The sequence below is a fragment of the Cervus elaphus genome, chromosome 19 (assembly GCF_910594005.1).
Source record: "Cervus elaphus chromosome 19, mCerEla1.1, whole genome shotgun sequence".
NCBI classification, from domain to species: domain Eukaryota; kingdom Metazoa; phylum Chordata; class Mammalia; order Artiodactyla; family Cervidae; genus Cervus; species Cervus elaphus.
In genome coordinates, this window is record NC_057833.1 from 63,947,367 (window position 1) to 63,971,366 (window position 24,000).

A 24,000-nucleotide genomic window follows, 5' to 3' on the forward strand; every position below is an offset into this window, starting at 1 on the left:
TCTAGTGTGTAGACTAGGGGAGCAGATTTAAACATAAAACTCTTGTTCCTTGCAGTTCAGGTTTTTTGTCTCCTCTCCTTTATGTCTCGTTCCTCAGGTAGTTAATTATCTAATGGTTTGCAGTGTCACTTGGCTGTGAAGCTTCCTCAGACCATTGCTGAGGTTTGGGCAGCTGGGTTGATGACAGATAAACTCGGGGCTGCATGTTTGGAAACTGGGGTGTCTATAAGTCTGTGATGCTCGCTGATAACAAAGGCGTGTATATTTGTGAACATTTTTTTCTGCATAGGGACACTCATTCTTGCCTTTTAAGAATTTGAAATATGCTACATTTTTGAGTGTTCAATTTTTAAATAAAAATGTTTATGAATTATAGAGAGCTAAAGAAAGTTAAATGATATTCAAGAATTCTTTAGGTATAGCATGGTTACATAGTATAGTTAATAATACTGTATTGTGTGTTTGAAAGTTGCAAAGGGAGTACATCTAAGAAGTTCTCAGCACAAGAAAAAAATTGGTAACTGTGTGCTAATGGATGTTAGCTAGACTACTTGTGGTCATTTTGGCATGTATACTAATATCACTGTGTATAAGATAAGCTATAAGGATATACTGTACAACATAGGGAATAGAGCCAGTATTTTATAACTGTAAATGGCGTATAACCTTTAAAAATTGTAAGTTACTTGGGTTACCCTGGTGGTCTAGGGATTAAGACTTCGCCTTCTAATGCAGGATTCAGTCCCTGGTCTTGGAGCTAAGATCCTGTATGCCTCATGGTCAAAAAGGCCTGAACATAAAAACAGAAGCAATATTGTAACAAATGCAATACGTAAAAATATTTTAAAAAATTAAGTTACTGTGTTGTGCATTTGACACTTGTGTAATATTGTTTATCAACTATACCTCAATAAAAAATAATAATGGAAAAAATATTAATATTGATTCATATGGTACACCTAGGGAAAACCAATAGGCCATTAAGTGAAGTGTGAAGTGAAAATCGCTCAGTTGTGTCCGACTCTTTGCAACCCTATGGACTATATCCATGGCATTCTCCAGGCCAGAATACTTGAGTGCGTGGCCTTTCCCTTCTCCAAGGGATCTTCCCAACCCAGGGATCAAACCCAGGTCTCCCGCATTGCAGGCGGATTCTTTACCAGCTGAGTCACAAGGGAAGCCCAAAAATACTGGAGTGGGTTGCCTATCCCTTCTCCAGTGGATCTTCCCGACCCAGGAATCGAACGGGGTCTCCTGCATTGCAGGCGGAGTCTACCTAAATCAAATCCCTTATGAATATACAGTGGAAGTGACAAATAGATTCAAGGGAGTAGATCTGATAGACAGAGAGCCTGAACAACTATGGACGGAGGTTTGTGACATTGTACAGGAGGTGGTGATCAAAACCATCCTTAAGAAAAAGAAATGCAAAAAGGCAAAGTGCTGTCTGAGGATGCCTTACAAATAGCTGAGAAAATAAGTGAAAGACAAAGGAGAAAAGGAAAGATGTACCCATCTGAATGCAGAGTTCCAAAGAAAGCAAGGAGAGATAAGAAAGCCTTCCTAAATGAACAATGTAAAGAAATAGAGGAAAACCATAGAATGGGGAAGACTAGAGATCCCTTCAAGAAAATTAAAGGTATCAAAGGAACATTTCATGCAAAGATGGGCTCAATAAAGGACAGAAATGGTATGGACCTAACAGAAGCAGAAGATATTAAGGAGAGGTGGCAAGAATACACAGAAGAACTATACAAAAAAGATCTTAATCACGCAGATAACCATGATGGTGTGATCACTCATTTAGAGTCAGACGTCCTGGAATGTGAAGTCAAGTGGGCCTTAGGAAGCATCACTACAAACAAAGCTAGTGGAGGTGATGGAATTCCAGTTGAGCTATTTCAAATCCTAAAAGATGATGCTGTAAAAGTGCTGCACTCAGTATGCCAGCAAATTTGGAAAACTCAGCAGTGACCACAGGACTGGAAAAGGTCAGCTTTCATTCCAATCCCAAAGAAAGGCAATGCCAAAGAATGTTCAAACTACCACACAATTGCATGCATCTCACACGCTAACCAAGTAATACTCAGAATTCTCCAAGTCAGGCTTCTACAGTATGTGAACCGTGAACTTCCAGATGTTCAAGCTGGATTTAGAAAAGGCAGAGGAACCAGAGATCAAATTGCCAGCATCCCCTGGATTATGGAAAAAGCAGGAGAGTTCCAGAAAAAACATCTACTTCTTCATTGACTATGCCAAAGCCTTTGTATGGATCACAATAAACTGTGGAAAATTCTTCAAGAGATGGGAGTACCAGACAACCTGACCTGCCTCCTGTGAAACCTGTATGCAGGTCAGGAAGCAACAGTTAGAACTGGACCTGAAAAAGCACACTGGTTCCAAATTGGGAAAGGAGTACCTTACAGCTAGCTAAGAGGGTGGGGTGCTGTCCAGAGATAAGGTGCAGGTTTGGAGATACAAAGTTACGGATATTTGAGTTCAGAAGTACTTGGGAATGTTACATTAGTTTTCTTTAGCTGCAGTAACAAAGTACCTAAAACTAGGTGGCTTGAAACCCATTTATTAACTCAGTGCTAGAGGATGGAATTCCAAAATCAGCGTGTTGACAGGGTCATGTTCTGTCTGGGAACATGATAAGAATGTTCCAGGGAAGAATAATTTTTTGCTTTTACCTGTAGTCCTTGATGTTCCTTGGCTTGTGTCTTTCCCGTCCATGTCTCCATGTGGTCTTACCCTTCTGAGAGTCTGTCCATGTCCAGACATCCTCTTTCTATAAAGATACAAGTCATGTTGGATTAGGGCCATCCTCATAACCTCATTTTAACTTGATAACCTCTGTAAACAACGTATTTCCCAAATAAAGCCACATTCTGTGCCATTAAGGTAGAGTTTTACCAAAAATTAATAGGATTTGGTGACTTGAATGGTGGGAGATCAGGGAGGAGGAAACGAAGGTGGATCGTGAGCTTTGATGCTTCACTGAGCAAATTCTGATGCCACTGGGAAGAGTAGGGGAAAGAGAGGGACAGTTTGAAAGCAGAAGGGGGGAGAGGGAAGTGAATTTGTTGTGAGCCTGTTGAATTTTGCATTTAGGTTATAGTCGCATTGCTTCTTGATCTGATCAGAAATCAGAGAAGAGATGTGCATTGAGATAATAGCTTTGCTGTAAGACTATCTGGTTCTCTGAGAGTGAGAGGCTGGAGAGGGGAGAGTTAGGTCTGAGAAGGAAGGTGAAGAGAGAGGGTTGTTTTGTTGAAATGGATGCCTTCATCCGTTGTAGAAAACAGAAGTCTCATGAGAAGATCTATGTCTTATAAAAGTCAGGTCTGGATAGTGGATTCAGTAGCCTGCGTGGTCGCTGCATGAACAGAAGTGGAGTTACCAGCTCCTGACAGCTGCGAGTCAGCCTCTGGGCATCTTGCTGAATTCTCAAATGTAATTATACAGTAGACTTCCTTTAACAAAGTCTGTGTTCCCAGCTATAATTATAACTGCTTTTCCTGCCTATAGCCTGTTCTTTGTCCTACTACTCTCCTCCTCATCTCCCCCTGCTGGTTAGAATTACCCTCTAGTCCTTTGGGATCTGAGCAAAGAGGAAGCTTTTACTGCAGTTTTCTTTCCTAAACATAGACTTAACCAGTGCGCACCAATTTTCGTCTTTCCACTCTAGTCTAAAATACATTTCCAGTTTTAGGAATAATGTTTTAAAGCACAAGCTAGCAATTTTATCTGTTAAAGTAATTTTCATTTTCAAAGAAGAAGAAGATGACCACTACAACTTATCCATTGTTCCATGTAATAGTTAAGACTCTTAAACTAAATCTTGTTCATGGCTAAGCTCTAGACCAAGGGTGGTGGTTGTTGTTTAATAAATTAAGGTTTGTAACAAAAAAAACGAAGTCATATAAACTACCACTATAATCCTGCAAGAGTTTCCAGGACTCATCATGACAGTAATTTGTAAAATCAAGGATATGAGTGAGATTTCCTGTTTTCTCATCTATTTTTATCATCCAAATATCCATTGTGTAAGTAAATCACTTTAAAGTATGATTCATTGTCCTTTACAAATATAATGCAGTTTTGGGGTGATAAACTTCAAGGATGTATTTCCATGTCACTTAGACTATATTCTAAATCATTTTCATGTCTTTCTTAAGAAATAGCTAAAATGTGTAGATTTCTGAATGTGCAGAAGAAGAAATATGTTTGAACTTCTGTCTTGCAGTGGAAGTAGTTCAGAAGGAATTATGGATGTGTATCAATTATACACTGTATATGAATTGTTCACCACTAACTTACTAAAAAATACTTGAGTATTTGTTATGTGTCAGCCACTCTGTTAGTTGCCAGTTTACTGGAGTTTTAGTATGAAAAACTAGATGATAAAAAGTATGCTTATAATGGTTGAGATATACGTGGGAATAAACAGTAGTGTATTCAGTCGCCTATTATAATCTGTGTGTTCTGAGTAGCTTTCAATATTAAAAAGGAGAACTTCTCTTATACAATAATTGGTTGACATTTTTTGATCTCAGAGTAAGACTGCAGTATTTAATGAACAAGCAAGGAGAATAAGTTTCGATAAATAGGGCATCTTCTGGAAACTTTTAGAAATAAGCTTGATGCCTCTTATAATGAAATTGACAGGTGTTCCTTTTGTGAAAGAGTAAGTGAAGAAGGTTATGTTTTCATGGTGGTAGGTCCTCGTCCTTTCACAGGAATAACAGTCTTGAAAAGCAAGCTTTGGAATTCACTGTTTTGAGAGATGTCTCCTTACAAGAGTGATTGTACGCTCGTGTGGGGCGGCTTCATGAGGAATGTGATTGGCTTGCAGGGGCAGAATATTGTGCTGTCTTTGTTGCTGTGGTTTCCAAGGGATGCTTACCCCTTAGCCTCAAATGTGCTGTGGTATTAGCTACTTCGAAATAGATTACTCAAGACTCTTTATTTGGAAAACCTTAAATATGCATCGTGATGCATTACTTGTGATAAAAAATGAGCCTCCAATTATATGAAACAAAACACTACAGCTGCTGACAGATGTCATTAACAACTTACTCAAACACGGATCCTGCAAAAAGGAACTGCCTGACATCTGATTCGGTGAGTTAAGGTCATTGACTTAAGATGGGCTACTGTTGTCCACTACATTTATTGTTTCTGTTTTTTTGGCTTTATATTTTACCTTGGTGTTTGAAATAGTTTAAAAACTTTTCTTTTGAATTACAATTAATAAATGTAGAAGGAATGAGAGAAACAGTAAATCACCATGGTGAATACCACAATAGTAGTTGTTACAGGCAAGATCCATTCATGGATACCAAAAATAGGAGGAAAGTTTGAGGAGAAACAGAATATTTACATAGTCTAAATATATCTTCCAAGATGTTTAATAATTACAGAGAAAAATAGTAACTTTACGAGGAGAAAGCTGGCAATGTTGAACCAGTATTAATTTTATGGTTTTGATAACTGTACTGGAGTTATTACATGTGATTTAACATTAGAGGAACCAAGGTGAACAGTATATGGAAACTCTACTATATTTGCACCTTTTCTATAAGCATAAAATTATTTCAAAGAAGTTTTTAAAAGCCCATTCTTCTGGGAACTCTGATAGTGTGCTATCACACTTACCCCGTGAAACCATAAAAAGTGCTCATTTATTGTAATGAAGTGTTGTTTTTGGTTTTAAAAATAATTTTCTTGAACAAAGTTCTGGGTAGACATCTATTAGAACATGTTTTGCTCAGTACCTTGTTGCTGACTACCATTTGTTATGTTTCTCCTGCTCACCTTTTAATAACAATTATAGAAATAATGCAAGTTATGCAAGATATGTAGAGTTATCAATCAGGCTCTGCTGTAGTGGACTAGTGGGCTAGTATATGGGAGAATTTGAGGATCAGAAACAGATGAAATCTAAAAGTGACATTGAAAGTAAATAAACAGGGTATCTGGATTGTGTGCCATCGTGACTTCACACACATGTACAAAAATGTGATCGTGTTTCCAAGATGTAAAATGTAAGTTATGCAGTGTTCCAAACATTTGTCCTTTTTCATACAAACTATTTTAAATCGGTTTCAACTATGAGAGAAGAAGTATCTGGAAAGTGGGCCATGGAATGAACTTTCTGTGGTATTTTGTAAATAATAGATCACTTGTCATCCATTTGAGGATAGAGTCACACAGTAGACTTTCTCAATAAAAATCTGTAATGCCACTCTTTGTATGAGGAAGACCGTTAGTTATAGGTGCACAGAGGAGGAGGAGGTTTATGCCTACTGCTGTAAATAGCACTACCAAGCTAAACTTACTGAGGTCAGTGGCTCTGTTTCTTTATAAGAAAAATTTTCATCTAGGATAGTACCTAATGTTAAGTTAATATTGACTGACTGACTGAACACTGAAGACTATATGAGGTGCATTTCCACATTAAATGTAAAATTTAGATGTCTACAATAGGGTTAAACATTGAGAATCCAAGCCATCAAAGTGGCAGTTTTCTGGAGAATTAACTCCTTTCTACAAATCTGTACTTGCTATAAAGTTCATCTCAAATTTCACATTTGGCAATTTAACGATACTATGAATATTTCTGTACCTGAGTTTGTTTCATTGTGTTTAGAAGCAGGTGGATTCTGGTGATGGCAGGGCATGCAGAGCACCCAGAACGTCTTGTAGAGAGTTGACAATTGTGTTTTTCCTGAGAAGTTGAGATAGAGGAATAGAGAGGGTGAATGAAGCATTGTCCTGTCCCATTAATTCTTGGCGGTTTTGTTAAAATTATTCTAGCCAGAAAACATTTCCAAAATAGAGTTATTAGTATTATTTGTGAATCTGTGTTAAAAAATAGATTTGGTTAGCCTACTTGTAACTCTTTGGAGAAGTAACCATGTGCACTTGACTGGGAAAAGAAGGGAAGGTTAATTTTTTCTGCCTTTAAGTACTACAGAATATCCACAGGAAACTGGAATTGCTTCGTCTCATTTAACATCTTAACAGTTTTTGTAGTGTCTAAAGGAACCATTAATACTAGGTGGAAGAAAGTATTTGTAATTTTAATTTATTTTCTATGAGGAACATAGGCTTTATATTAAGAATATGTGGTTTTAATGTTACATGATGCAAGTATTCGTTCTGGTATTCAAAACTTAGGACAGATTGGAAACTTGATGGGGATTTGGTCCTAGCTTCTGCTAGATGCCCTCTTTGCTCTTGAACAAGACAGTTTGTCTTTCTGAATCTCTTTTTTCATCTATGAAATACTGAAGTTAAGAATAAGGATTTGTGAGGATTGCATCATCTGAACATGATAAATGTCTATGATAACACCCAGTGCGGGGGCCAGCGGCCTGCGCCCACTTCAGATTTGAGGACACCGCCTCCCGGAACATGGAGGGCTCTCACTCAGCCGGCTCTGATCTGCTGATGAAAAAATGCCTGTGAAAGGGTATTGCGGGTTGTAGTATTAAGTGAAAGTCGCTCAGCCGTGCCCGACTCTTTGCGACCCCATGGAGTATACAGCACATGGGATTCTCCAGGCCAGAATACTGGAGTGGGTAGCCTTTCCCTTCTCCAGGGGATCTTCCCAACCCAGAGATCGAATCCAGGTCTGCTGCATTGCAGGTGCATTCTTTACCAGCTGAGCCACAAGAGAAGCCCATTGTAGTATTGGAAAAACAGAAATCTAAAAAGTATTTAAATGTTAAAATACGGTTCACCAAATAGCTGCAGTTTTATATCACAAACCTCAAATCTGTACAAATGAAGTCATTGTGATCTTAATAATTAATACTACCTGATTTTGAACCAATAGAAAAAGTAATTCCCTGTAATACTATTTGCAAGCAGTGGATTTGGGGCTATTTCAGATCATTTCTTTTTATTCTTTTTTTGTGGGGGAGAAGTCATTAGTCTGCATTTATAATCAGGACTAGCTTCCTGTAAAATTATTTATTTTAACTTTTTATTTATAGATTTTGAAATTTACAATTCTAAATACAGCAATAGTAAGGCACTGCATTTTTTGCAGGAAACAAAAAGCACAATTAACATAAAGTCAGAGCCAGCCACAAATAAAATATTCCAGCAAACTGTGTAAGGGGAAAAAAATGCTCTGGGAAGCAGATGCCAAGAAATGCAAAGGTGGCCTTATTGCTTTGGAGGGAACAGAATACAGAAGGATTAGTAGTGATAGGAGGAGAAAGGAGGAAGGTAGAGAGCATATAATGTTGAATGAGTGCTCGCTAAGTGTCAGCACTGTTAGTTCTGAGCACTTTATGCAGATTCTCACATCTAATCCTCCCAGCCACTTTATGAGTTAGGTCCCCACTGTACAAGATGAAGTAGCTGAGACGCAGAGAATGTAAAGTAAGTTTTCCTAAAACATAACTGCAAAAAATGTGAGGTAATTTTTCCTAAAACATATAGCCAGGACACAAGCTCAGGCTTTTGGGCTCTGGAAGCCATGCTCTTACCTACTCTATGTCCTGCATCACTACCATCTACTCACAATGTAGGTGATGCTCAGAATATAGTTTGTGAATAATATTTTAATGGTGTAATGCAATTCTCTTGGACCAAGGGTATTGATTTGGCCCTTTAAAGAAGTAATCAATGCATTGATAGGATCCCTGGTATCCTCAAAAATAATAATTCCGTCAAGAATACCTTAGTGGTAGGACCTTAACTGTCTTTCTAGATGGGGTTTTTTTAAACCATTCCCTCCATGTATGCATAAAGTTTACTATTACATATGATTATTTCATGTACATACTTCTCAGTTCAGTTCAGTTCAGTTGCTCAGTCGTGGCTGACTCTTTGCGACTCTGTGAATCGCAGCACTCCAGGCCTCCCTGTCCATCACCAACTCCTGTAGTTTACTCAAACCCATGTCCATCAAGTCGGTGATGCCATCCAGCCATCTCATCCTCTGTTGTCCCCTTCTCCTCCTGCCCCCAAGCACTCCCAGCATCATGGTCTTTTCCAATGAGTCAACTCTTCACACGAGGTTACCAAAGTATTGGAGTTTCAGCTTCAACATCAGTCCTTCCAATGAACACCTAGGACTGATCTCCTTTAGGATGCACTGGTTGGATCTCCTTGCAGTCCAAGGGACTCTCAAGAGTCTTCTCCAACACCACAGTTCAAAAGCATCAATTCTTTAGCGCTCAGCCTTCTTTATGGTCCAACTCTCACATCCATACATGACCACTGGAAAAACCATAGCCTTAACTAGATGGACCTTTGTAATGACAAAGTAGTGTCTCTGCTTTTTAATATGCTGTCTAGGTTGGTCATAACTTTCTTTCCAAGGAGTAAGCGTCTTTTAATTTCATGGCTGAAATCACCATCTGCAGTGATTTTGGAGCCCAAAAAAATAAAGTCTGACACTGTTTCCACTGTTTCCCCATCTATTTCTGATGAAGTGATGGGACGGATGCCATGATCTTAGTTTTCTGAATGTTGAGCTTTAAGCCAACTTTTTCAGTCTCCTCTTTCACTTTCATCAAGAGGCTTTTTAGTTCCTCTTCACTTTCTGCCATAAAGGTGGTGTCATCAGCATATCTTCTAACTTTTAATAATTTTATATACTTATAAGTTTTAATAATTGTCAGTGTAAGTAAAGAAATGAAAGGCATAGAAATGGTAAAGTGTGAGTGTATAACCAATGTTTTAGGTGTAAATTATTTCTGAGTTTTTGTATTTTTTGGCAGACTATCCTGTGCCTAATGGGAGTTAGTATATTTCTTTATGAGAATCTCACTTAGTAGGGGCTTAATACCTAATTGATTGCATTATCCTAGGTATAGGAATAATAAAACTCGGATAATTCTTTCTTCACGAAAAAATTTTATTTAAAAGTATTTCCTTTTTGTTCTACAAAAGAGCATTGGATTTTTGCTTTAAGGAGAAACTTATGAATGTTTTGTTTTGTTTTTTAGCTGGTACTGTGGTGGAATCAAATGACAAATAGTTTTTGATGACTAACACCTGTTATTTTTCAAATGCTGAATTCTTTAAAAGGTGTAATGACTAAATTATCTTAATGTTAGGTATTATGTTTTCCTTCTTTTTGTCTTCTAATTTTTATAGTGCTCTCTTTTATTGCATTATCCTTCTCAGCCATAGAACTCTAACATTAGCCAAATTCTGAAAGAGGTCCGATTTTAAGAGGAAATTTTGGTTGGAAGATTTTGATGAGATCTGAGATTCCCTATCATAACTAAAAATCTTTGAATTAATTTTTATTGTTAGTTACCTTGATTCAGATGCTGGTTTGCTTTTGGAGGCTTCCCAGGTGGCTTAGGGGTAAAAAATCCACCTGTCGGTGCAGGATCTCTGGATTCAGAAGGTCCCCTGGAGGAGGAAACGGCAGCCCACTCCAGTGTTCCTGCCTGGAGAATCCCATGGCCAGATGAGCCTGGGGGACTGCAGTCCATGGAGTCTCAAAGAGTCAGATGTGACTGAACACTCATACACACACCTTAATTCAGATAGCTAATTCTGGATTATTTTTCTCTTCAGTGGATAATGTTACATTATCTACCTTCTGTGATCTATTTGTATGTGCTCAGTCATGTCCAATTCTTTGCAATCCCATAGACTGTAGCCTGCCAGTCTCCTCTGTCCATGGAATTTGCCCCCTGATTGAATGAGAAAATTCTTACTCCATAAAGTCAGAAGGTATGCTGTGAAAGTGTAGAATTTGCTGTTATGGTATGGTATGGGCTCAGCCTTCCTCCTTACCTCCATACATGTATTCCCTGTGTTATAAACCCCACCATGGTCCAGAGGAGGACCAGCTGTGTAACTTCACTCTCAGCAGAGTGTAGAATTCTCCAGAGTGTAGAATTGGCAGATATGTATCTTACATGCATCCCCTTTTCTGTACTTATTGCAGACATCAGTTCATGGTGTTTGTTCTTGCTTAGCCATAAGATAATTCCATACTGTTCTCTAATTTAGGGAGCCATTACTGGTCAACCAGAGTTACCATGTGAGAAAACCTATCTCCTGTTGCTGGAATAGAGAGTTTGGGATGCGTACTGAAAGTTCTGCATCTTCTCTCCTCATGAGTAGCATTTGATGTAACCCAAGATAAAGAGATTGACTGTCTTAGAATGGTAAGTGTATTAGCAGTCTAGTAACCTTCTAAGTATGTTTAAACACACTTGAACTTAGCTCAACAAAATTGACTCCCCTCCAATAAAAACATCTTTTTTATGAAATATTCTGTTAGGAAACCTTCTTTAGATACCACTGTGGTTCATTTTTGGACAGCTCTTTTTATAAATATACACTCAAAAAAGTTATCTTTGGTTAGAGATGGGGAATTGGCTATGATCTAACACCAATTCATTGATAAGGTTGATGTATTAGTCAGATTTACCTAGAGAAATAGAATTAATAAGCTCTGTGTGTGTGTGTGTGTGTGTGTGTGTGTGTAGAAAGAGATTTTAAGGAATTGACTTGCATAATTGTGGAGACTGACAAGCCCATTATCTGCAGGGTACGCTAACAAGCAAGAGCTGATGTTACATTTTAAGTCCCAAGACAGTCTGCCGGCAGAATTTCCTCTTCTTGGGAGAACAGTCCTTTATTTTAAAATAAGGGACCACAGCCAGTTTGATGAGGCCCACACATATTAATTCTGGTAATCTGTTTTACTTCAGTTCAGTTCAGTTCAGTCGCTCAGTCGTGTTCAACTGTTTGTGACCCCATGAACTGCAGCATGCCAGGCCTTGCTGTCCGTCACCAACATCTCCAAAATAAATTCTGCTTTACTTAGTGTGTTGATTTAAATGTTGTTTTTGTTGTTCAGTCACTAAGTCTTGTCTGACTCTTTGCGACCCCACGGACTGCGGCCTTTAGGCTTTCCCTGTCCTTCACCATCTCCTGGAGCTTGCTCAAACTTTTGTCCATTGAGTTGGTGATGGCATCCAACCATCTCATCCTCTGTCATCCCCTTCTCCTGCTCTCAGTCTTTCCTAGCATCAGGGTCTTTTCCAGTCAGTCAGCTCTTCACATCAGGTGGCCAAAGTATTGGAGTTTCAGCTTTAGTGTCAGTCCTTCCTATGAATATTCAGGACTGATTTCCTTTAGGATTGACTGGTTTGATCCTCCTTCCTTGCTGTCCAAGGGACTCCAAGAGTCTTCTCTAGCACCACCCTTTGAAAGCATCAGTTCTTTGGTGCTCAGGCTTCTTTATGGTCCATCTCTCACATCAATAAGTTAATACTGTAAAACCATAGCTTTGACTAAATGGACCTTTGTCAGCAAAGTGATGTCTCTGCTTTTTAAAATGCTGTCTAGGTTTGTCATAGCTTTTCTTCCAAGAAGTAAGTGTCTTTTAATTTTGTGGCCACAGTCAGTATCCACAGTGATTTTGGAACCCACGAAAATAAAATCTTTCATTGTTTCCACTTTTCCCCCATTTGTTTGCCATGAAGTGATGGGACCGGATGCTGTGTGATCTTAGTTTTTTGAATGTTGAGTTTTAAGCCAACTTTTTCACTCTCCTCTTTCACTTTCATCAAGAGGCTCTTTATTTCTTCTTCACTTTCTGCCATAAGGGTGGTGTCATCTGCATGTCTTAGGTTATTGATATTTCTTCCGCAATCTTTATTCCAGCTTGTGAGTCATCCAGCCTGGTGTTTTGCATGGTATACTCTGCATATAAGTTAAATAAGCAGAGTGCCAATATACAGCTTTGACAGTTTCCTTTCCCAATTTTGAACCAGTCCCTTGTTCTATGTCTGGTTCTAACTGTTGCTTCTCGACCTGCATACAGGTTTCTTAGCAGTCAGATAAGGTAGTCTGGTACTCCCATCTCTTTAAGAATTTTCCACAGTTTGTTGTGATCCACAAGTCAAAGGCTTTAACATAGTCGGTGAAGAAGTAGATTTTTTTTGGTGGGGGATTTGCTTGCTTTCACTGTGATCCAATGGATGTTGGCAGTTTGATCTCTGGTTCCTCTGCCTTTTTAACCCAGCTTGTACATCTGGAAGTTCTCTGTTCATGTACTGTTGAAGTCTAGCTTGACGGATTTTGTGCATTACCTTGCTATCATGTGAAATGAGTGCAATTGTATGGTAGTTTGAACATTCTTTAACATCTCCCTTCTTTGGGATTGAACTGAAAATTGACCTTTTCCAGTATAGTGGTCATTGCTGAGTTTTCCAAATTTGCTGGCATATTGAGTGCAGCACTTTAACAGTATCTTTTAGGATTTGAAATAGCTCAGCTGGAATCACATCACCTCCACTAACTGTGTTCCTAGCCCTGCTTCCTAAGGCCCTCTTAACTTCAGGCTCCAGGTTTTCTGGGTCTTTTGTGAGTGATCACACCTATGTTGTTATTGGGGTCAGTAAGAGCTTTTTGTACAGGTCTTCTGTTTATTATTGCCACCTTTTCTTAATCTCTTCTTCATCTGTTAGGTCTTTGCTGTTTCTGGGCTTTATTGCACCTGTCTTTGCATGAAATGTACCCGTGGTGTCTCCAGTTTCGTTGAAGAGATCTCTAGTCTTTCCCAATCTATTGTTTTCATTTATTCCTTTGTGTTGTTCACTTAACAAGGCTTTCTTAGCTCTCCTTGCTGTTCTCTGAACTCTGCATTCAGTTGAGTATATTTTTCCCTTTCATCTAAAGAATACCTTTTCAGAAACATATAGAATAATGTTAAACGAAAAATCTGGCTTAGTCAAGTTGACACATAAAATTAACCATCACAGTTGAGAGAGACTGACTCCTTCAGTGATTCAGTTCAGTTCAGTTTAGTTGCTCAGTTGTGTCCGACTCTTTGCGACACCATGAACCGCGGCACGCCAAGCCTCCCTGTCCATCACCAACTCCTGGAGTTTACCCAAACTCATGTCCATTGAGTTGGTGATGGTGTGATTACTGAGTACCTAATATGAACCAGGTTCTATGCTAGATACTGGAGGACCTCAGCAAATTTAAAAAGAAAAATTCAGTTGACAGTTTTTTTTTTTTCTTGTCATCTAATGTCAGAAATAGAAATTAGTAATGATTGTAAGTATTCTTGCCTGGAGAATTCCATGGACAGAGGAGCCTGGCAGGCTATACTCCATGAGGTTGCAAAGAGGTGGACACAACTGAGTAAGTAATACTGTCTTTTGCTTTTTCTATGCTAAATACAAAAAGGAAGCTATTTCTTAAAGAATATGTAATGGGGGAGATACGTACAATGTCCAGTAATTTTATATTTAATTTTAAATTGAATTTAGTGACAATTACATTGAGTTTAAAAAATGTGTATTCAGTTTCACAATGACTTTAATCTTTTTTTTTCTTTTGACTTTATTCTTAAGTAGATTATTCCAGAAATAGTCTTTCAAGCTTAACAAAATGCAAATCTCTTTAGGAGTAACTTGTGTTGAAAGAGAAGATACTGTTTTTTCTGGACCTCTGGCTCCTTTTTCTCAATGATAAAGAACATTCTTTTTTTTTTGTTATTCTTGTTTTTGAATTTTTATTTATCTTTCCCATCTTAAAGTAGAGCCTAAGTTTCAGTCTAATGCTTATTTCTTCCACTGATACATGTTCTCTGACCTCCTCTGCCTAAATTAGTGAATGAGTGTGGTTTTTTTTTTTTTTTAATAGAATCATTTTTAACATGCTGAGGAAAGGGAACTTTCCTTCTCCATTTTATTTCATTGTGAATTGTTATTACAAATAGGAAATCTTTTATTAGGAAAAAAGAAAGTAGAGATACGATATAATACAGAATGAAAGAAATTAGTAGATGTTAGTACTTGAAATGTGTCACAAGTATGAAAGTGAAAGCGGAAGTCACTCAGTCATGTCCAACTCTTTGCAACCTCAAGGACTGTACAGTCCATGGAATTCTCCAGGACAGAATACTGGAATGGGCAGCCTATCCCTTCTCCAGGGGATCTTTGCAAGCCAGAGATCTAATCTAGGTCCTCCGCATTGCAGGAGGTTTCTTTACCAGCTGAGCCACAAGGGAAGCCGAAGAATACTGCAGTGGGTTCCCTATCCCTTTTCCAGCAGATCTTCCCGAACCAGGAATTGAACTGGTGTCTCCTGCATTGCATGCGGCTTCTTTACCAAATGAGTTATAAGCATTTGGTTTTTCCAGTAGTCATGTATGGATGTGAGAGTTGGACTCTAAAGAAAGCTTAGCACCAAAGGATTGATGCTTTTGAACTTTGATGTTGGAGAAGACTCTTGCAAGTCCCTTGGACAGCAGGAGATCAAACCAGTCAGTCCTAAAGAAATCAGTCCTGAATATTCATTCAGTAGAAAGGACTGATGCTGAAGCTGAAACTCCAGTACTTTGGCCACTTGTTGCAAAAAATTGACTCACCCTGATGCTGGGAAAGATTGAAGGCAGGAGGAGAAGGGGATGCTAGAGGATGAGATGGTTGATGGCATCACCGACTTGATGGATGTGAGTTTGAGTAGACGCAGGGAGTTGGTGAAGGACAGGGAAGCCTGGCGTTCTGTAATCCATGGGGTCGCAGAGTTGGACACGACTGAGCAACTGAACTGAACTGAATACTTGAATTGACATTTTAATTTTCCTGGGAAGTAAATGTACTTGATGACTATTTGCTGCTTCTTGTGGGGTTTCTTTTCTGGAAATTAGTTAAGACTTGTTAACTAAATATGATTTGGATTAAAAATGTTCACTGATAAGCTAGAGGTTTGAGTTCTTAATTAGATAAAATAATTCTGTTCAGAAGCATGTATTGGTGAGTTAGTTGTGCTTGTAGGTGCTAGCTCTGCGGTGGGTAATCATAAGCCCAATTTGTTTGAGACAGTCCTCTGAAATCCTGCTCTGTGTGTGAGTGGGCACACGCAAGTGCATGCATGCATGTGTGTACGAGGCCCTGTGACTTCGTGACCTCATGGAGTGCAGCCTGCCAGGCTCCTCTGTCCATGGCATTTCTCCCAAAATGCTGGAGTGGGTTACCGTTTCCTGCTCCAGGCGATCTTCCTGACCCAGGGTTCGAATTTGCATCTCTCGTGTCTCTTACATTGGCAGACGGATTCTTCACCATTGCGCCACCTGGGAAGCCCATGGAGAGCCTACTCAGTCAGTTAAGTCGCTCATTCATGTCCGACTCTGCAGCCCCGTGGACTGTAGCATGCCAGAGTTCCTTGGCCTTCACTAACTTGCAGAGCTTGCTCAAATGCATGTCCATCGAGTCAGTGATACCATCCAACCATCTCACCCTCTGTCGTCCCCTTCTCCTCCTTCAGTCTTTCCCAGCATCAGGGTCTTTTCCAAAGAGTCATTTCTTCCCGTCAGGTGGCCAAAGTGTTGTAGTTTCAGCTTCAGCATCAGTCCTTCCAATGAATATTCCAATGAATATTCAGGACTGATTTCCTTTAGGATGGACTGGTTTGACCTCCTTGCTGTCCAAGAGACTCTCAAGAGTCTTCTCCAACACCACAGTTCAAAAGCATCAATTCTTCAGTGCTCAGCTTTCCTTACAGTCTAACTCTCACATCCGTACATGACAACTGGAAGAACCATAGCTTTGACTAGATGGACCTTTGTTGGCAAAGTAATGTCTCTGCTTTTTAATACCTATCTAGGTTGGGTCATAACTTTTCTTCCGAGAAGCAAGTGTCTTTTAATTTCATGGCTGTAATCACCATCTGCAGTCATTTTGGAGCCTAAAAAAGTAACGTCTCTCACTGCTTCCATTGTTTCCCCAGCTATTTGCCATGAAGTAATGGGACCAGATGCTATGATCTTAGTTTCCTGATTTGAGTTTTAAGCCAACTTTTTCAGTGTCGTCTATCACTTTCATCAAGAGGCTCTTTGTTTCTTCATCACTGTCTCCCATAAGGGTACTGTCATCTGCATATCTGGGGTTATTGATATTTCTTCTAGCAATCTTGATCCCAGCTTGTGCTTCATCCAGCCTGGCATTTCTCATGATGTACTCTGCATATAAGTTAAATAAGCTGGTTAACAGTATACAATCTTGACATACTCCTTTCCTGATTTGGAACCAGTCTGTTGACCCATGTGCAGTTCTAACTGTTGCTTCTTGACCTGCATACAGATTTCTCAGGAGGCAGATAAGGTAGCATGGTATTCCCATCTCTTTAAGAGTTTTCCACAGTTTGTTGTGATCCACATAGTCAAAGGCTTTGGCATAGTCAACAAAACAGAAGTAGATATTTTTCTGTAATTCTTTTTCTTTCTCGATTATCCAAAGGATGTTGGCAATTTGATCTCTGGTTCCTCTGTCTCTTCTAAATCCAGCTTGAACATCTGGAAGTTCCTGGTTCATGTACTGTTGGAGGCTAGCTTGGAGAATTTTGAGCATTACTTTGCTAGCGTGTGAGTTGAGTGCAATTGTGCAGTAGTTTGAACATTCTTTGGCACTGCCTTTCTTTGGGATTGGAATGAAAACTGACCTTTTCGTGTCTTGCGGCCACTGCTGAGTTTTCCCAATTTGCTGGCATATTTAATGCAGTACTTTCACAGCATCATCTTTTAGGATTTTCAGTAGCTCAACTGGAATTTGATCACCCCCAATAGCTTTGTTTGTAGTGATGTTTCCTAAGGCCAACTTGACTTCACATTCCAGGATGTCTGGCTCTAGGTGATTAATCACACCATCATGGTTATCTCGGTCATGATCTCTTTTGTATTGTTTTTCTGTGTATTCTTGCCATGTCTTCTTAATATCTTCTGCTTCTGTTTGGGTCCATACCATTTCTGTCCTTTATTGTGTCCATCTTTGCATGAAATGTTCCCTTGGTATTTCTGATTTTCTTGAAGAGATCTCTAGTCTTTCCCATTCTGTTGTTTTCCTCTATTTCTTTGCACTGATCACTGAGGAAGGCTTTCTTATCTCTCCTTGCTATTCTTTGGAACTCTGCATTCAGATGGGAATATCTTTCCTTTTCTCCTTTGACTTTAGTTTGTCTTCTTTTTTCAGCTGTTAGCAAGATCTGCTCAGACAGCCACTTTGCCTTATTGCATTTCTTTTTGAGGGGAATTGTCTTGATCACTGCCTCCTGTATAATGTCTTGAACCTCTGTCCATAGTTCTTCAGGTACTCTATCAGACCTAATCCCTTGAATCTATTTGTCACTTCCACTGTATATGGTGGAATGGTAAGGGATTTGATTTAGGTCATACCTGAATGGTCTGGAGGTTTTCCCTACTTTGTTCAATTTAAGTCTGAATGCCTACTATCCTGCCTTAATTACTTTTAGCATCCCTGTATTTGTTTTTTATTGTTCCCAGGTAAATTATTGCAAAGTTATTGTTTTAAGGCAACACACGTTTTTAATTATATGATCGTATAGTTCAGAAGTCCAGTATATGTCTCCCCAGCCTAAAATCAGGGTCAGAGAATCTGTTTCCTCTTCTTTCAGTTTGTTGGCAAAACTCACTTCCATGTGATTGTAGGACCTAGGTCTCCATTTTTTTTGTTGTTTCCTGTGCTCCAGGAGTCTTTCCAGCTTCTTTGAGAGGTACTTCTTGCCTCACGGCCCCCTCTCCCCAGTTTCAAAGCCAGCAACAGCTATTCGAACTCTCATTTATACTTTTCTGACCCTTCTCTCCTTGCATCTTTCCTTTTGACTCATGCGATTAGATTCGGCTCACTAGGATTATCTAGGATCATCTCTCCAGCTGAAGGTTCATCAGTAATCATTTCTTCAAAGGACTTTTTGCCTTGTGAAGTAACAGGTCTGAGGGATTAAGACATAGGCTTCTTTGGGGGGATTGGTGAAGTGTTCTGCCCCTTACAAGGTCTTTTACCTCTTAGGAATGTCGTCGTTTGAGCACTACATTAGAGGGTTATCCAATTTGAATAGCCAGTTGAATTATTTAAAATACAAATAAAACCCCCAAACTCAACGTTCTTCCTCCCTCTCTTTTAAATTTATGTTTCAGTTCTTTCCTTTTCTGTTTCCTCTCCTGGTTCCCTGTGACACATTTAGGATGGTCCTGAAACTTTTCCTGACTTCACTCGTCAGAAGTCAGCAAGGAGTTGTTGTTGTTTCTGTTGTGTTGTTTCTGTTTTGCACATTTGTTACAGAGAAAGGAGCTGCATGTTTAGTGGTGTGATGACTTCCATGACTCTTTTTTAGTCTTTGGCCTTTGAATTCTGCATGCTCTTGTTCCTCAATGTTTAGTGGCAAGGCAGCTGGTGAGTCCTGAAGTTGTGTCTAAATTTGTGTTGTTGCTTGTGATGCTGTCCTTAGACTCCTGCATGGGAAGAGGAGGGATTAAGACCGGCTCTCCCCGCCACCACTCCCCATCTTTAGACTTTATTTTATATCGAAGAGGTTCCTGGGCATTGCATTCATTTAAATAGCTTCTGATTTTTTTTCAGAGGGTGTGGTTTTATATTCTAGAAACAAATTTTGTTGGTACTGCTACCTTTTTAATAAAGTAAGTACTTGAGTATTTTTGTTTCACATTTTTGTGAATTTTAATTTAGTAGATTAAAGTACATTAATTGAGGAGAACAATCACGTATTTTATGTGTGTCTAGAGACCAAATTGCCATTTTTGTCTACTCTTCAACTAAGTTTGTCATCTAGAATTTTTCCCAAAGCACAGAATATAATTCTGTATTCAAAATAGATTAAATTGTTGTTTGGACAATCTAAAAAAGACCAATTTATGATTTTTAATCCTTTATCTTATTTTAATAAGCTAAGTAGATATTGGATACTTGGTAATTTATAGATAGTTGAGTCTTTAATTTAATAGTGAATCCATCAGAGTTTGGATTTAGTTAAATAATGCCTAATACATAAAACCCATGCTCCATACCTCTAAAGTTAATTTCTTTCCGTTTACAATGCCAGTTTTACACTCCATTTGGTGTTGGTGGAAATGTAGGCGGCAGACACAGCACGTATTTATCATCACTGAGTTCACTATATCATACAGGAAAAGTACATTAATATGCCGTACAGAAAGCCTGATACACATAAACAACCACTTAGCATTTTTAAGAACATATCTGACTTATTGATTAGCTTAAATATCTTCTAGTCGAGCGTGACACCCACGTGGCCTGCATGCGTTCACGTACTTATCTCGGAGCAAGTGCTGCTAGGGCTGACGAATGAGCATGTCTCTGCTTTATGTATCACAACGAAGATCAAACCTTAGAAAGCTTTTCTCTACCCATCGGAATTCCTAAATTTTGTCACAATTAAATTTTTCTCAGGGTTCTTCAGATAAAGTATACTCTGGAAGACAACTTTTAACAACCTTATTATACATCAGCATTTACTTGTGGTGTTCTGAGTGGGGGAGGAGGATTCGTCTTAATTTCTCTTTCCCTTATGTTTCTCTTTTCTCTCATGTTCTTGTGTAAACTCTACCTTGTAAATTAGCCTCAAAATAGGTTGTTGTGTGTATGTTGTAAAAATATGTACAATACCTGTTAAATTTTTTTCTCATTGAAATATTTTATTGAAATTGGTAATTATCAAAGCATAATACCTACTTTATGTAGATAACTGACCTAAACCTCAGAAAATGAAATAAAGAAATAAGTAATATAGACATGAAAAAATGAGCGGTGTACTATAGTTTATATAAAGGATAAAGAATAGATGAGTATATTTTTGTTTTTCGCCTCTGTAGGCATTTATGTGCATTCTATAATGTGGACACTTTAAAAGAAAAATGTCCTAGCTTTTTTTTTAGTGAAATAATACAATAGGAAGTAATGTGTTTAAACATTTTATGGTTTCCTCAGGTACTTAGTTTATATTCTGATACTTCCTTATTCAAACAAAAAGAGAAACAGAGTTTACAAATTATGGTTTCATTTTTACTTTCTACAGCCTGCTTGGGTAAGCTTTTGTGAGCTCTTTCTCTTTGGACACTGTGATCCTTTCATGAGTCATCCTTCTGGACTCAACTGTCTAATGAAGCCGGTCAGTCTATTTCATTTTAGTTGATTTCCACAGGGATATTTATAGAATTCGTTAAATAGTATGGTTTAATCTTCATTCTCTACTTTTTACTCGTCCTTTCCCTTCCTTTTCCAGGCTTGCACTATTACATCCTCATAGTGCACTCTGAAATCTGGAGCTTGGGATCAACATATACATACTGCTGTATTTAAAATAGGTAACCAACAAGGACCTACTGATTAGCACAGGAAACCGCTTGATACTGTGTATCCACCTAAGCGGAAAAGAATAGATGCATGTATTCTATAACTGAATCACTTTGCTGTCCACCTGAAGCTAATACAACATTGCTAATCACCTATACTCCAATGTAAAATAAAAAGTTAAACAAAAGTAAAATATAAAATCTGTCTCCCTGTGCCTTTTACCACATTCTCATGTTTTTACTCTCCATTTCCCACTGTCTTGAATACTTTGCTTCCCAACGGTGTTGAATGTTTCGAAGAATGGCAAGCATCCTCTTGCCCCAGCAGAATTTAGCCGTTCTTAGCTTCCCTCCCTTTAGGATCTTTTTCTTAGACATAGGAATTCACTCTCTTACTCATCATATCTAATTAGTTTATAGTCTTAGTGGGTTTTGCTTCTGTCAGTTCCTTACCATTCTTAAAAGCCAACCTTATCCACTCCTTTACAGCCTTATTCCTCGAATACTTCAGAAGTTTTTGCTCTGCTCATATTGGAAGTATTTCGTATCCTTTCTGCCCTCAAATCCATCCCATATATTGTTGTTGGATTAATTTTCCTGAAGTATTGCTTTTATTCTGTCATTCTTCTGCTTTGTTGTTGCTGTTCAGTCACCAAGTCCTGTTCGACTTTTTGCAGCACGCCAAGCTTCCCTGTCCCTCACCATCTGGAGTTTGCCCAAGTTCATGTCCATTGAATCAGTGATGCCATCCAACCATCTCACTCTATGTTTCCCTCTTCTGCTTTCAGTCTTTCCCAGCGTCAGGGTCTTTTCTAGTGCGTCGGCTGTTTGCATCAGGTGTGCAAAGTATTGGAGCTTCGGCTTCAGCATCAGTCCTTCCAGTGAACACCCAGGACTGATCTCCTTTAGGATGGACTGGTTGGATCTCCTTGCAGTCCAAGGGACTCTCAAGAGTCTTCTGCAGCACCACAGTTCAAAAGCATCAATTCTTCAGTGCTCAGCCTTCTTCATGGTCCAGCTTTGACATCTGTACATGACCACTGGAAAGACTGAAAGTCAAAGAGTTAGTTGCTCAGTTGAGTCTGACTCTTTGTGGTCCACCAGGCTCCTGTATCCATGGAATTTCCAGGCAAGCATGCTAGAGTGGGAATCTGTTTCCTTTACAGACCTTTGTTGGCAAAGTGATGTTGTTGCTTTTTAATACAGTGTCTAGGTTTGTCATTGCTTTCCTGCTTAGGAACATTTAATAACCCCACTCTGTCTATAGATTGAAATTTGGAATCTCTAGCCTGATTTTCATATTTTTAAAAAATTGTAGTGTAGCGTAATGTTAGTTTCAAGTATATAACACACTGATTCAATTATATATATATTCTTTGTCAGATTCTTTCCCCTTATTGTCTGGATGTGCTCCAACATTTTGTGACCCCATGGACTGAAGCCTGGCAGGCTCCTCTGTCCATGGGGTTTTTCAGGCGAGAATACTGGAACGCAATGCCATTTCCTTCTCCTGCATTGGCAGGTGGGTTCTTAACCACTTGAGCCCTTTTCCCTTATAGGGTTTTACAAAATACTGATTCTAGCCTGATTTTCAAGGTTCTTTTGTGGAGTTGTCCTAACTTACTGTTTAGACTTGTGTTCCACTAGTGAGTGACAGAAAAATCTCCCATTTCTGTCAAAATGGTCCCAACACACTGAGAATTTTCCTGAATTTGCATAGTACTCCTCATCTCACTTCTCCTTTTGCCCTGCGATTCCGTAGTATTTTTTCTAAACATGCTCTCCTAAAGCTTGCGTTCTTTCTTCCTAACTTGGAGCTCAGGTCCTGCACATTCCGTGAAATCTTTCTGAAAAATTTGGTTTACCTTGATCTCACCCTCTCTCAAGTCCTGTTTTGATTTGTTACCTATTAGAAGGCACTTTTTGTTTGGTGTTTTGCACTATTACTTGTTTGTAGTTGGGTCTAGGTTCTGTACTGTTAATTATTAATAGACTTTAAGTGTGAAGAGATGAGGGTCCATGTTCTGTTTCCTTAGATCTCTCTTATGGACTAAGTATCAGTCATTACAAATCTCAGATGATAAATTGATATTTGCTCGCTCATTGTTTTCATAAATATTAATTGATTACCCAAGAAGTATTGATAATGAGTTAAACAAAAGAAGTAAAGACCCTGTATTCATGGACTTTCTGTTCTAGAAGGGAGAGAGAAATATTCTGCAGCTAATTTAGCAGTACTTATTTAATTATGATTGAGGAGTATGGTTTGCTACATTTTTGACAAGTGAAAAACCTGAAAATTGCCTTCTTTTTTTTCTCTGCTGTTATTGGTATGTATAATTTTTCTTACTTTAAACATGAATTTTGATACAGTAAACTACTCTCAGGTTTTCAGAGGGTAAAACAGTTGTTTTCTTCTGTATATACACAATACTGATATGCTCTAAGTCTAAATTCAGTAGGCAAAATGGTGGAAAGGATGATTCATATTTTTTTGACATTTAAACAGTTACAGTAAATTTGTTTATCATTGGATATCTATGAAAAGTTTATATTTAATATACTAAAGTTCTCTTTTATGGAAGAAGAAGATTAAAGTTAAATACATTATTAGACACATTATTATTTTAACTTAAATGTGTCTTCCAATGGCTTGAACGACATCACATGTTTCCTAGGCATGGGTTTTTGAGATTGCAATAACCATAAAAAGTTAATGTTGAAAGAATGGCAAAGTATTCAGTGAAACAAAAAATTATTGTATTTGCAAATGTAAAATCATAATTTACATGAATGTTATAGTTAGGGACATTATGAATGTAAATATGCCTTCTCTATTCTCAGTCCTGTAATGCCATTCT

At 38.5% G+C, this 24,000-nt stretch overlaps 1 protein-coding gene across 3 annotated transcripts in view; it reads left to right on the forward strand.

Annotated features, from left to right (window-relative positions):
• TBC1D5 (TBC1 domain family member 5) overlaps positions 1-24,000 on the forward strand; it is a 564,837-nt gene that overhangs the window by 97,409 nt on the left and 443,428 nt on the right. The window contains exon 3 of one of the 3 annotated variants that reach the window (XM_043875248.1): positions 10,999-11,156. The exons of the other annotated variants lie outside the window; for them this stretch is intronic. The gene's annotated coding sequence lies outside the window, so the exon portion shown is untranslated. The remainder of the gene's footprint in view (positions 1-10,998; positions 11,157-24,000) is intronic. 3 annotated transcript variants of the gene reach the window in all.